This window comes from Camelus bactrianus, chromosome 3, assembly GCF_048773025.1.
Source record: "Camelus bactrianus isolate YW-2024 breed Bactrian camel chromosome 3, ASM4877302v1, whole genome shotgun sequence".
Lineage (NCBI taxonomy): Eukaryota > Metazoa > Chordata > Mammalia > Artiodactyla > Camelidae > Camelus > Camelus bactrianus.
This window is the reverse complement of record NC_133541.1, coordinates 97,870,287-97,883,748: the sequence shown is the minus strand read 5'-3', so window position 1 is coordinate 97,883,748 and position 13,462 is coordinate 97,870,287. Positions and strand designations below refer to the sequence as shown.

General features: G+C 34.9%; 1 protein-coding gene and 1 pseudogene across 6 annotated transcripts in view; one reads left to right on the top strand and one right to left on the bottom strand.

Annotated features, from left to right (window-relative positions):
* KLHL3 (kelch like family member 3) overlaps window positions 1–13,462 on the top strand; it is a 238,159-nt gene that overhangs the window by 65,252 nt on the left and 159,445 nt on the right. The window lies entirely within an intron of this gene.
* LOC141577087 (neuropeptide Y receptor type 6-like) lies at window positions 2,132–9,001 on the bottom strand (annotated as a pseudogene).

The following is a 13,462-nucleotide window of genomic DNA, read 5'->3' as shown; positions in this document are numbered from 1 at the left end:
TATGTCAGTCTTGCTAACTATTGTATTTAATCACGTAGTAGATGCTTGTTAAATATTTATTCAGTTAGTGATGCATTTTAAAGATGAGGAAACTGAAGCTTAGGAAGGATAAGCAATTTGACCAAACTTCAGGGTAGACCCATGTCTCCTGACTTATACCACATCTGCCTCATAGACTGACACTTTGAATTGTTGTTTTTTAAAGCTTTTACCTTTTCTCATCACTTGAAAAAATTATACAAATAATGCATGTTCCTAGTAGACTTTTAGAAAATGCAGATAAGCAAATAGACCAAAAGAAAGGGAGGGGAAGGGAGCCTAGAAGGTAAGATGGAACAAGGAAGAAATTAGTAAAATAGGTCACCCCAAAGTCCTATCGCCTGGGGATAAACACTGTTAACACTTTGGAATATTTCCTTTTAGACATTTTTCTAGGTGAGGCACGTGCACACACACACACACACACACACATTGAAATATTTGTCTTTGTTTTGAAATTGAGAAACTTTGCTGGAAATATAAAGGTGTAACACTTGAATCTTCAGGAGACAACTGTCTGGTGACAGTGTCTTGGAGTCCTGCTGCTGTAAAGAAGCACAAGACATCTTCTAGGATTCCAGGATGAGGAAGATTTCCTCCAAATCCCTAATGCAACGACTTTTGCTTTTAGGTTTTATGGTTCCTTAGTGAGAGAAGAAGAATTTGACTCACTGAAAAAGTCAAAGTTCTGTCCTGCCTTAACCTGGCTTTTCTTCCCATGGAGTCATAATGAGGCCCTCTCTCCTGGAGGCTGATTGCCTTGGAATACTAGCCTTTCATTTCTAAAAGTTGTTTGCTTGAAGAACTTTGTCAACTTAGTTAGTTGGAAGTTAGTAGGACATTTCCTTCCACTCCAAGGACCTGCCCATTTTTTTTTCTTAGTGAGGGGAGTTTATTGTGTTCTGTACAATATCAGCTCTTGTTTTATCACTTTTTGTTAAATCTAATGCCTTGACTGATACTTTTGTTTCCATTCTGAAATAACCACTGCAGTACAATTTGTATGAAATGAAATGCTTATTGAGTTATCAATCAGCCATTTGGACTAAGTGGGGAAAATTTAATTGTTTCTCATTATTTATGGCACTGAAGAATTTGCAGGAATCTAGTTTTGCAAATTAAAGTATATGGGTTTATGAAATTTCTTATGGAAGAAATTCTTTGAAAAACAGTGTATCTACATTAAATCACCTTATTTTATAATGGTGTGTATCAATTGTTTGTTTTGGGTGAACACACAATGGTGATACAGTGAAAATGACTACAAGTTTTTGCCTACTGTAATAAAGTCTGTAGTCACGTTCTAAAGTTATGATCCTCTCCTCTCAGCATGTTTTGCACTAGCATTTTAAATTGTGCCCTACTTATGGGCAAGCCTGCACAGACCTGACTGATTTGCCAGACTGACAGCTGATTACTTTCAAGAAACCGCATTCTGGTTCTTACTGTATGTCATGTCCTCCCTGAGTACCATTAATCTTTAATTACTTAACTCCCAACTCTGATAATTCACAGTCCTTGTCTCACAAAACAGTCTGGCTTACAAAATAAATCCTTTAGTCAATTTAATTCATTTCAATTAATAACAATTGGATGCCTACCATGAGCAAGATAAGTGCTGTGAGGTACACAAAACAAATAATCCATACTCCTTGCCATTAAGCTGCTTAGTATATAAGGAAAAATATGTACTTACATCACCATATTAAAATGCTGCACGGTCCCTTCATAATTAAAATGACCTGTACTTTTATAAAAGATTCATAGTTTTCTTCTTATCTTTCTCAGCTCAGACAACTTTTCAGATTTCTAGACTTGTATGCTCAATTGCAGATACATTTCCATGTAGATATTTTATAGGGTCTTAAAATCAACATGCCCTTTACCAAACTCCTGATCATCTGCCTTAAAGTTGGTCTTCCTTCAGGGTCCCCTACCCTCAGTGGATCATTTATGTTATTGATTCTCTGTTAGAAATTGTCTGGGGGATCTTTAGAAATGGTCAGAGAGAAAACTTAGGGGACTCATTGCAGGATGTGTTAGTGATTTCTTATTCAGCTCTGTTTCAATAGGCAGACGCATGATTCCCACTAATAGTCATCTTTTCTGGAAACTTTTAAAGATAAGAGATACTACTCTTAATCCAAAATGATTTGAAGTCAGGGAACAGAAGAACATACGTTTGGAGCACTGGCTAGAGGGAACTGTGTTTCCATCGCTCTCTGACAAACATCAAGTTCCAATCTCAGACAGATTCCTAGTAGGGAGAATATAGGCCTGTCTGGCAACTGGGAGAGAGGTAAATGAGAAAATGAGACCTTATTTCATTCACCAAGTGGCTCACTGGTAGACTAGTTGGTGTGCACCTTCCACAAATACTGCAAAAATAGAAAATAAAGTGGACTTTCCTGAAATCTTTGTTTCCTCTCAAAAATGAGTTTTACCTCCACTGGGCACCCACAATGCTGGATTTATATTCTCATTATACTATCTTAAGTAGTTATTTCTAGACCTGTGCTCTCCCAACTATCAGAATGTAAGCCTTACAGGTAAAGGCATGCTTTAAAAACTACATTTAATTCACTATTTTTTTTTGAGGTAAAAATAAACACAAGAGAGATTGTTATTGATAGTTATGTCACTAGTGACTTTTGTTTAATTAAAGCTCAAGAAAAGTTTAGAAGAAAAGACAAAACAGTTTCATAGGAGAAGGAATTAGTTCTTCTGGAGCCAGAAAGAACACTATAATATTTAGTAATAGATTAGAGATTGCTTGTGAATGCTTGGGGTGGGGTGTCAGGGTTAGAGGAGCCGGGGATTATGTGTGTAGGTGAAGGGAGAGGATGGTATCAGAGTTTGTTGAAAGCCCTTTCTTACTTTCAATGGCTTGGTCTGAATCTAGAATCAACATATGTTTACCCTATAAGTAAAAATATCACATTGGATCTTAATTATAGGATTAACCACAATCTGTCAGAAGGTCTAGAAAAGGTTCTAGGGTGATTTGACTGCTTTCTGTGCTCAGAGGCTGCAGCTGTACCTTTAGGATTCTAAACTGACACCATTTGAGGTTGGTTTTTAGGTAAGAGCTTTTATTTGCAGCTAATACTGTGAGACAGTTATATTTTATTTCATTTGGGCATCCTGCAGTGCTTTTGCTGTTCATTTCCCCCAAATTATATAACAGAATTGAAGTCCTGTAGAGAAGGAAGAGATGGACAGGAGAGAGGAGGAAGAGACAGACAGAGAGAGGTGGGAGAGAGGGAAAAAATTTTTCAGGAGGGGAAAATAGGAGGCTAATGTGAAAAATAACTACACACATTAGAAAAATCACAGGTATTCAGAGAAACATTACCTTTTATTCAAAAGAAAAGAAAATACAGGTACATTTTTAACATACAAATAAGCTGCAGCTCCCATTTAATAGTACATGGGAGATTTATCCAATGAGATAAAGCTAGTCATGATTTAGTAAAAGTCACTGAACAAATGGCTATTTAAACAATAGCTTAGTATCCTTTTTTAAGACAGTCTAGCTGATTCTCCTACGTAAGTGACTCTGTAGTGATGAGGGATATTTTTAAAATATTTAACTCATAAGATACACAAGAGGTTTTAAAAGATCTAGAACTAATTATAATAATGATACTGATGAAGTCCACCAGACCCAATGATTGAGTCATAATACCCCTTACTTAATATACATAAAGAATTAGAGATAAAATATCATTTTGTAATGAAAGTTCTATTTACGTTGGCCATTAATAAGTTAGTTGATGTTATTTCTAGTATTATTGGAGTGCTAAAGAATTTGTGGCACTATTAGAACTGTTAGTGAAGAAAATATACTGTTTTCATGAACTAGAGGATCTGATCCAGGCATGGGAATTAAGTATAATTACAGTACTTAGTTTAAATGTTAGGTTAAAACCATTCCTTCAACTTCCATTCCAAACTCAGTTTGTTAGTTAATAAGTTATAATAGGGGTCTTTCTGACTTTGCTATTTAATTGAATAGTGGTTTTGACATGGTTGAAAGTTAGTTTCCATATCTGAAAGTGGAATTGCTTCAATGCTAAGGAGGTATAGCATTGTTTTTAGTGAGGATGTCATTAATAATAGCTTTTGTGGATTTCCATTGAATAACAATATCTGGGAATTATGGTCCCCTGCCATTAATGCCCCTTGCTTCTCTTGCTTTCTCACTGTCATTCTTTGCCACAAATGATGGCAGCTAGTTTGTTTTAGTTATTAGAGTTATTCTTCTAACAGAAAAGGGTGGTGTGTGTGCATGTTTGTGTGTTTGTGTTGGGTCAGTATATCAGACAGGTTTGCTGGCCTAAAGCAAAACTGAGTAGTGTAAAGTTGCTCTTTTGTTGGTTCTGTATTCTTTTGCATCTTGCCTTGTCCCCAGCCATCTCCCATTCAAGAAGGGCTTTAGCAGTAAGTATAAACAATTTTTATATACGTGTTGATGTATGAGCTAATCTTAATGATCCCTTGGATTCATCTGTGTGCATGCTGGAGATGGCAATATTTTCATATTTTTCCTGAGGTGTAAAGCACCAGCAGTAGTGAATAAACAGCACCAGGTCCTTCTGAAAATTTTTGTTGAGAAAGCCTTAGAAGAGAGGGTTTATACATGCAGAAAACAGCAACCAAGTGGCAAACTACAAATACCAGGCTGAGGTGACAGCTCATCGGGACCTCATGATACCAGTCAGAGATGACACTGAAGACATTCAAGGCAGCCAGCAGGCCACAAAGGTGACCACACTGGAGAGCAACATCATGTTGGTCCTCTTGTTCTCCCTGAGCTGGCTCTCACTTTCCCTCTTCTTGTCTACTTTCTGTTTCTCCTGCAGAGGCAGATAGCAATCTTCAGGTAGCAGATGGGGATGAAGGTCAGAGGGACAAATACTGGAGCATAAACAGGGAGGTGGTAAAGAGGGGCTGGTTCATTCTGGAGGGCTAGTTCTCTGCACAGGCCACCCAGTGGGTGTAGGGGTGCGTGGGAAGAGAGAAGTTTCAGAAGGGCTCATTGGTGAGGTGGTAGGACAGGAAGAAGGGAATAGACAACAGAAGGGAAAATAGCCAAATTAGTGTAATACTGCAGTAGGTGTAAGCTACACTGGGTTTCCAGCCCTGGGGGTTCACAATCAGCTGATATCTTTCAACAGCAATTAACACAAGTGAGAATATGACACAAGAGATGGAGACACTCTGTACATAGGAAGTGAGTCTGCACATTGATATCCCCAAACATTCAGTGGTCCATCACAGTGTAAATGACAGTATTGGAATACACATGACACACACTAAGATGTCAGAGAGGGAGAGACTGGCGATCAGTATGTTGGTGACATTCTGAGCTCCCCTCTGCTTCTTAAAGATGATAATAAGGGAGAGGTTTCTAAAAAAGCCTATAATTAAGACCACAGTACAGGCTATGAATGTTAGAAGCAAGACTAGGGAAGGGGCTTGACAGAACTCGAAGTAGAAAAATGCAGAGTTGTTGCTCTTTGCACTGGTTTTATTAGATGCTGGATGGTTTAGGAAAAGCTCCATTAAGTCAAGGTTGTAAGAAGAGTTTTTCTAGGCTAAGTCATGTTATGGGTAGGTATTTTGGCCATCAGTTCTTGGAAAGAACTTTGAGTCTTCCAGTGAGTAATTAGTATTTAGTCTTCCTCTTTGTCTGCTTGATGGAAGTGCATGAATGACTTGAGTATGTTCTTGAGATCCTAAACAATTAAACAGAACCCAGAAAATTAATGCAAGTTCTTAACAACCTGGACAATTCTATCAGTGGAACAGTGTCCCTGAGAAGACAGAGAGATATTCAGAAGGTCTCCTGGTCATATAAGCAAGAAGACATCTGGAATAATTAGGCCTGAAAGTACAATAGTTTCAATTTTTAATCATCTTCACATATTTTAAAACTGGATTAACATGAAAAGAATATTTGAAAAAGACATTTGCAAGATTTTTCTTTAGCATTTTAGATGTTTGTTTCCCAGTTTCTTACCTGTTGGAAATTTCTGGCTCTATTACTGTTCTTTTAGTCTTCTACATATTTTCTTTCTTCATTTCCATGATCTTTTTTCTAAGCTGATTTTTCTGTCAAAAGATGACATGTTAGCCACCTGTCATAACATCCCCCTCTCCTTTCTTGGTTTATTTATCCAGCAGATCATCATGTAGAGGATCAAGCTCAGGAATACATTAGGAGCTGAAAGCCACTGATAACCCAGAAGGGAGGAGTCAGAAATCTCAGCAGTAGTGATAGTATATGGAGCTGTTTAAAAGATGTGTTCCCAATGTTACATTCAGTCATCTTGTAGAGATGATAATAAGAGTACATCTTGAAAATCGGTGGCATTTTCTGGCACACATATATGTGTGTGTATGTGTGTGTGTGTGTGTGTGTAATATATATACACACACATATATATACACATATATATATATGTTTTGTACATTTAAAAAAATTAACTTTGCCAAAATTACACATTTGATTTAAATGTTCTTGGAAAATTACTCGTAAACATTAAATATTAGTGGTTGTTTTTATAGAATTTATTGTCAGTTAAGAAATGGACTTTATTTCTAATTTTGCTATAATTTATGAGACTAATAAAATGCTTTTAAATTTGAAATCAATCCCAATTTCTCTAGGAGAGTGTGTATTATTATATAAGATTTTCACCAACCACTTTTAAAACTGACAATAACTAAGCTGCTTAAATAAAAGTAGGGACTGAAAAGCCCTCTTCTGTATTTGAAAAATTATTACAAGAAAGAGCTATTCCTCACTGTTACTCAGGACTGGAAAAGTGAGATTTCAATTAAATGTAGGAAATATTTACTTATAGTGAGAGTATGGGAAGGCTTTGAGAAACAAGGCTGTGGAATATCAAGTGTGGTTGAAGGTATTTCTGGCATGGCCTAGTAGACAGACTAGTAACAGTCTGAAATATTTCCTAACTCAAGGATTCACTGAGCCCTCCAATTTTAGAACTAAGCCATGCAAATCAATTCTGTTTCCCCAACCAATACACCAAACTAGCCAATAAAAACTTCAAAATTTCTGGATGGTCAACAACATTGAAATTGTGTATCTGTATTTTATAGAACCCCGTCAGGACTGGGTGGAGTAGGTGGCAGGGGAGGTTGGGAATGTGTACTACAGGAATGGAAGCTAAGTATTACTGAATACTGTCAGTAACTAGCAGTGGCTAGTTATAGGGTTGGTGGATACTGTCTGTGATGGTGAACATTTTGAGAGACAGCTTGAGTGGGACAGAGCTGGCTCTGAACACAGATTCTTCCATTTACCTACCTCGGTCATTTTGAGCTTCTCTCTGTGCTTTTGATTTCTTTTCTGAAAGGTGAATATTGCCCCTGTCTGGCAATTATTTTGAAGGTTAATGGTAACACACAATAGTTATTCAGTAAGTGGCAGTTGTTGTTTTTTAGAGTTTGCCTTAGTAGAAGAAGTATATAATCCAGGTTAAGAGCAGAGTTGTTTCTTTTCCTACATCTCTTCCCAAAGAAAGTTTAGAAGTATGAGATATTGGGAAATGGTGAAAATGGAGTTGTTTAATTTTTAAGGGGATGTTTGATATAATCCTGTGTTGTCTTTACTGGTGATAAAATTTAATGAGCATTTGGGTTTTGTTTGTCTCAGTTAAAATTCACTGTTTAAATGCAAAAGTTAGTTTATAGGCTGACAGCCTTGGACAGTAGGCAATGTAATTGATAAAGGTATCCAAAGAAAGAACTAAGCCCCTGATTTCTCCCATCTCTCCAGAGCCCTTGCAGCCTTATTCTTTTCTCTCTCATATTATATGATATATTTTTAGTTATAAAACACATTTTATTACCTTTAATCTTCTATGCTTTGGCAAGTGTAAACTAAAGCATTAGGTGATTCTTTGAGCCCATACTTTTAAATATCAAGACTGAGGAGCATCTTAAAAAATGTTAGTAGTATCTAGACTCAAAGTCTCAGTCATCTGTGTTATAACTGATAGATTAAACCAAAAGCTTAGTAGAGAAAGGCTTTATTTTTTTTCACCCTGCTGCAATTGTCTTTACCTCTGTCTTTGTTAACAGCTCTCTCATTATATGCATTTAAAAAAGAAAAACTATTACGATTAACCTGCTTGAATTGTTTTTTTCCCTTAGATTTCACTAAATTCTAGATGACCCATTTACTTACTAACTTTAAGGTACCACCTGAAGGACCTGGGCAAGGAGGGTTCCTGTCCTGGGTCTTGTTCTTAGAGAACCCACAAATCACAAATGTTAAAAAAAAAAAAAAGTGTCATTTTGGAACCAGCACTCAGCACTAGCAGAGCACCACTTACAATCCAAATATTTACTCTAAAGACTTAGACCATTCGGGCCCAAGATACACTTCTCTCCATCAGTTGCCCCATGCCCTCGAAACAAAAGGTGATTATGTCTGAATGTCATGAAAGTTATGGGCTGTTGATGTTGGTGATGGATTCCGCTTTGGAGTATGGGGATGATTTGAGTGACAGAAGTTCTTAGGTGAGAGAAAACACAAATGAATTAATTTAGCATAAATGCAGAGTCTTGTATAATGAATTATCATTTTCTAGTACTGCTAAACATCCATTTTCTTATTTCTCTTTGTATTCCAATTTGTGGTTCTACTCACAAATTAGGGTGATATTTGTAACAGTGGTCCATGGCAGCTGAGGAATATTTTGCAATATTAAAGAATTTATATTACTCTTAAATTTTATGTATGAAAGTCAAGACATAATATATGTGATACTAGTTGTTGACATTGACAGTGGATGAAACTTGAATGCTAGAATTGTGAGTAGTTCTATTTTTGTGAAAATACGTAATAGGATTTAATTTGTTTTTTAAAAGATTACATAAGAGTTTCAAGTTTACTATAATAATTTTACTTAAAATTTGGTATTTGCTAATTTATATATTGCTTTTTAATTTTATAGATCATTTTGAGCAGTTTAGAAAAAAGATATTTGAAAACAAATATGAAAATAATTTTTTGATTTTTTCATGTTCGGTATATATTTTTTCAAGACAGTGTCTTCAAATTTTATACATTTTGAATAAATTACATTTTATTTTAAATACTATAGATGATGAGAAAAGCTTACTTATAACAACATAACTAGTGATTTTGATGAAATTAAGGGAAGAAAAATAAATTTTATGGAATATATTATAATTTGTGGATTATGTATGTCTTTATTTTATAATTAATTTATATATTGCCAACTCATCAACATTATATCCAGACATGTGCAAGAATACTTACATTCAATTGTCTTGATATTTTGTCAACTTTTAGTTATATAAAAATCATAGCTTTACACTTTTTTTTTTTTAATCTTGTCAAGTTAAGTAGATTAAACATTTTATTTAATAGGTTGTTTGTTATATAACTTTCAAATTTTTGGAGGTATTGTATGGGCTTTCATTTATGCTCTTGCCCTGGACTGTGCAAATATTAGGCATGAATCTGTCTAGAAGTATTTTATTTATTTTAAATTTTTATTATTTTATTTAATTATTTTAGAGTAAATGTTTTTTCTTTTAAATGTAAGAACATTATTTTTTAAAAACTTGGGAAATAATGTAGGGGGGAAAATAATCAATATTACCATTATAATGTAATCAAATTTAGCCCTTTAGAGGATTAGCTTCTCCAAAATGTGTCTGAAATATATCCTTTTCTCTTTATTACTGTTATATTTATGCAGGTCATCATCATTTCTCACCAAAACTAAGGCAATAATGTAGTTACTTGTCTCTCTACATTTTCTTTTACTTCCTCCTAGTCCTTTCTCCACACTGTATCAGAGTAAATTTTGAAAAAAATATGTCATATCATTTCTTTACATAAATACTTTCATCAATATCTAATTGCTATTGTTTGAGAAAATCCAAATTCGTTACTATTGCTTACAAAGTCTTATACGATGTCGTTCCTGTCTATCTCTTCAACTTTATCTCATATCTGTCTTCTTCCTAACAATCCAAGTCCTTTCCAAGTCCAGTTTTAGGGAGAAGTTTTAATTGGGGACAGAGTATCTTCTTCACTCTATAAGAGGAACTCTGCGAGCTGGTGGGTAGCTTGATTGTTGAATGGCAGCTAAAGTAATCCTTTATTGTTTATTTTTTTGACAATAGCTACTTTTATACCTATCTTATTATAGGATCCCACCTTCTCATACCTTGCTTTGTTGATGGGTAATCAGGTTTGTAGGGGGAAGGTAGAGGTAGGGATGGGAATTGGTAACATAGATAAGGACATATTTCAAAGATACTATTCCTTTAACAATAATAGTCCATTTAATGGGTAGAGTATAATTTAACACGTTTCCTATTGATGGTCCCCTGACCCTCCCCCCCCCATTAGAAACAACAACACATTATACACAACAATTTAGCCCACATTCATCTCTAGGAATTATCCTAAGGAACTAACAGTCTGGGATACAGTGATGTTTGAGCATGTTGGATATGTCCACATATCCAGACCTAATCTGTGTCCTATGATGCTATCTATGGCAGACAAATATGTCAAAGCATGAAAACCTCCAAAGAACTTTTTATTAGTTTCATTTGTAATGTTGGAATCAGTTAAGTGCAAATATTCTTTTCATCTCTGTTATCCTTGGGTATTCCTTAAAATGTAAGCCCCTCCAGCCAGTGTGCCCCTCCTGCACCCTCTTGCCCGATTCATTCAGAGCTTCACTTGGTCCTTCTTGGAGAATATACATATATATGTACTCAGTTGATCCTCAGTCAAGGATTCCATATTTATGAATTCACCTATTCTCTAAAATTTATTTGTAACCCCTAAGTCAATACTCAGGGTCATTTGTAGACATGTGCAGAGCGGTAAAAAGTTTGGATCACATGAGGAGCATGTTCCCTGTTAAGTTTGAATAAGGCAGTTGTTCTCCCTTCTCGTTTCATCTCTCCTACTGAAAACTGATATTCTTTTGGTGGTCTGTTTAATGCTATATTTTTCATATTTTTCTGCTTTTTGATGATGATTTCACTGTTAAAATGGTTTCCCCAAGTGTAGTGCTGAAGTGCATTCTGGTGTTTTTTAGTGCAAGAATGCTGTGATGGGCCTTATAGAGAAAATACATGTGTTAGATACTAACTTTGTTCAGACATGACTTATACTGCTGTTGCCATGAGCATATTAAATAAAGTATCTTTAAATGGAAGTACTCAAAACAAGGTTATGTGTTGATCACTTGATGAAAATGTGACTAGAGGCTTACAGGATCCTAACCCTGTATTTCCCCATAGGAACAGTGTCTTAGTATTCACTAATTGAGTGTTCAACGCAACTTTATAGAACATAACTACCACATATAATAAGAATCAGAATTATTGATTTATCCATCTTTGTATTTATTTATACCTCCCTATTGCCATTTCAGACAACTTCTTTTTCAACTTTGTGGAATTTCAGTCCATTTGGGTGTACCCCCCTAACCTTTTACTTTGCTATCATTTTCTGATGCACTTTATTATCTTCTCTCTCACCCCTAATTTCAACAAAGATTAATGAAGTTAAATTGATCAATCTTCAGTGTTTTTTGCATCTTATTTAAGAAATTCTTCCCTATCCTAAGGTCATGAAGATATTCTCCTATATAGTCTTTTAAAAGCTTTTCAGTTTTGACTTTCACATTTAGGTTTATAATCTACTTGGAATTGATATTTTGGTGGTGTAAAGTAGTACAATTTAATTTTGTTCTCATAGGTATTTGATTGTTCCAGAACCATTTATTGAAAAGACATCTTTTCCCCAGGACTTCACAATGTCATCTCTGTCATTTATCAAAGGTCTAAATAGGTATAAGTCTATTTCTGGTTATTTTGTTCTGTTTGTCTGTTTGATCACTCGTGTCAATATCACATTATATTAATTACTATATTTTATTAGTCTTAGAATAAATCCTCCTACCTTGTTTTACTTTTCAAAAGTATCATGGCTAATTATGATCCTTTGTGTTTCCTTGTAAATTGTAGCATCAGCTTTTTAAATCCTATAAATAAACTGCTAGTGACTTCTACTGGAATTGTGTTGACTCTGTACTTCATTTTGAGAGTTGAAATGTCTCCAGGGTTGTGTCTTCCAAATTCCATAAATATGGTATATCTGTGTCTTCAGGTCTATAAATTCTCTCAATAAAGTTTACAATTTCCATATAGCGATTGGCATCTTTAAAGATTTATTTGTAGATACTTCATATATGTTATGCTAGCATAGCTGATATTTAAAATTGTTTTCATTTTTAAAATTGTTACTGATGTATAGCAATACAGTTGATTCTGCAAATTCATTTTGTAGTTAGCCGTCTTGCTAAAATGTCTTAATAATTTATCTTTAGATAGTCTTAATTTTTCCACATTTATGATCCTATTGAGGGGAGGGAAGGGGGAGGGCACAACCACTGAAGGAATGACAGCACAATTGAGGACAGGACAAACTGGTTAGAACCAAGATGGTGGAAGATTCGACTCCCAGTAGACCTTGAGCCTCATGGCACACCCATAAGTGCCATGACAGTTCCTAGGCTGACTGCAAAAGGTCAAAAAGTGGGCGGGGGCCCAGTTCCTGGAAATCCTCACCCCTTAGCTGACATAGTTGGAATAATCCTCCTACTCGTTACCCTATGAAATTACTGAGCCCATAAAAACTAACAATCCTGTGCCATGTGGTTTCTCTCTCTTGCCTTCATCATCTGCAAATAATGATAGTTTTATTTTTCTCTTTCTCGTCCTTATTTTAAAGTTACATATCCTTGCCTTACTGGTCTGGCTAGACCCTCCAGTACAATGTTGAATAAAAAGTGGTTTCAACAGGCATCATTTAAAGGCAAAGCTGTAAATATTTCACCATTAAGTCTATTGTTTATTGTAAGTTTTTTGTAAATGTCTCTTTCAGGATAAGAAAATTCTTTTCTCAGTTTACTAAGATTTATTTTAAAAAAATCTTGAATAGATATTAACTTTTATCAAATACATTTTCTGTTATTATTAGGATAATCATTTTTTTCCTCTATTCTGTTATTATGTTTAATAAGATTAATAGTCTGTTGCTAAATTGAATTTGTACTGTTTAGATAAACACAAATTAATCATGATGTGTTAGCCTCTTTACACATTGCAGTTTCTATGTGCTAATATTTTGTTTAGGAAGTTTGCATTTTGTTCTAAAGTGAGCTTACCTGTAAGTTCTCCTTTTTCTTACTGTCCTTAGTGAATTTTGGTTTCAGAATTATGCTAATCTCATAAAATAAATTTGAAAAGTACTCTCTTTTTTAGTCTTTAAAAGAATTTGGATTTTATTAAACTTATTTCTCCCTTCAATATTTGTAGACACTGA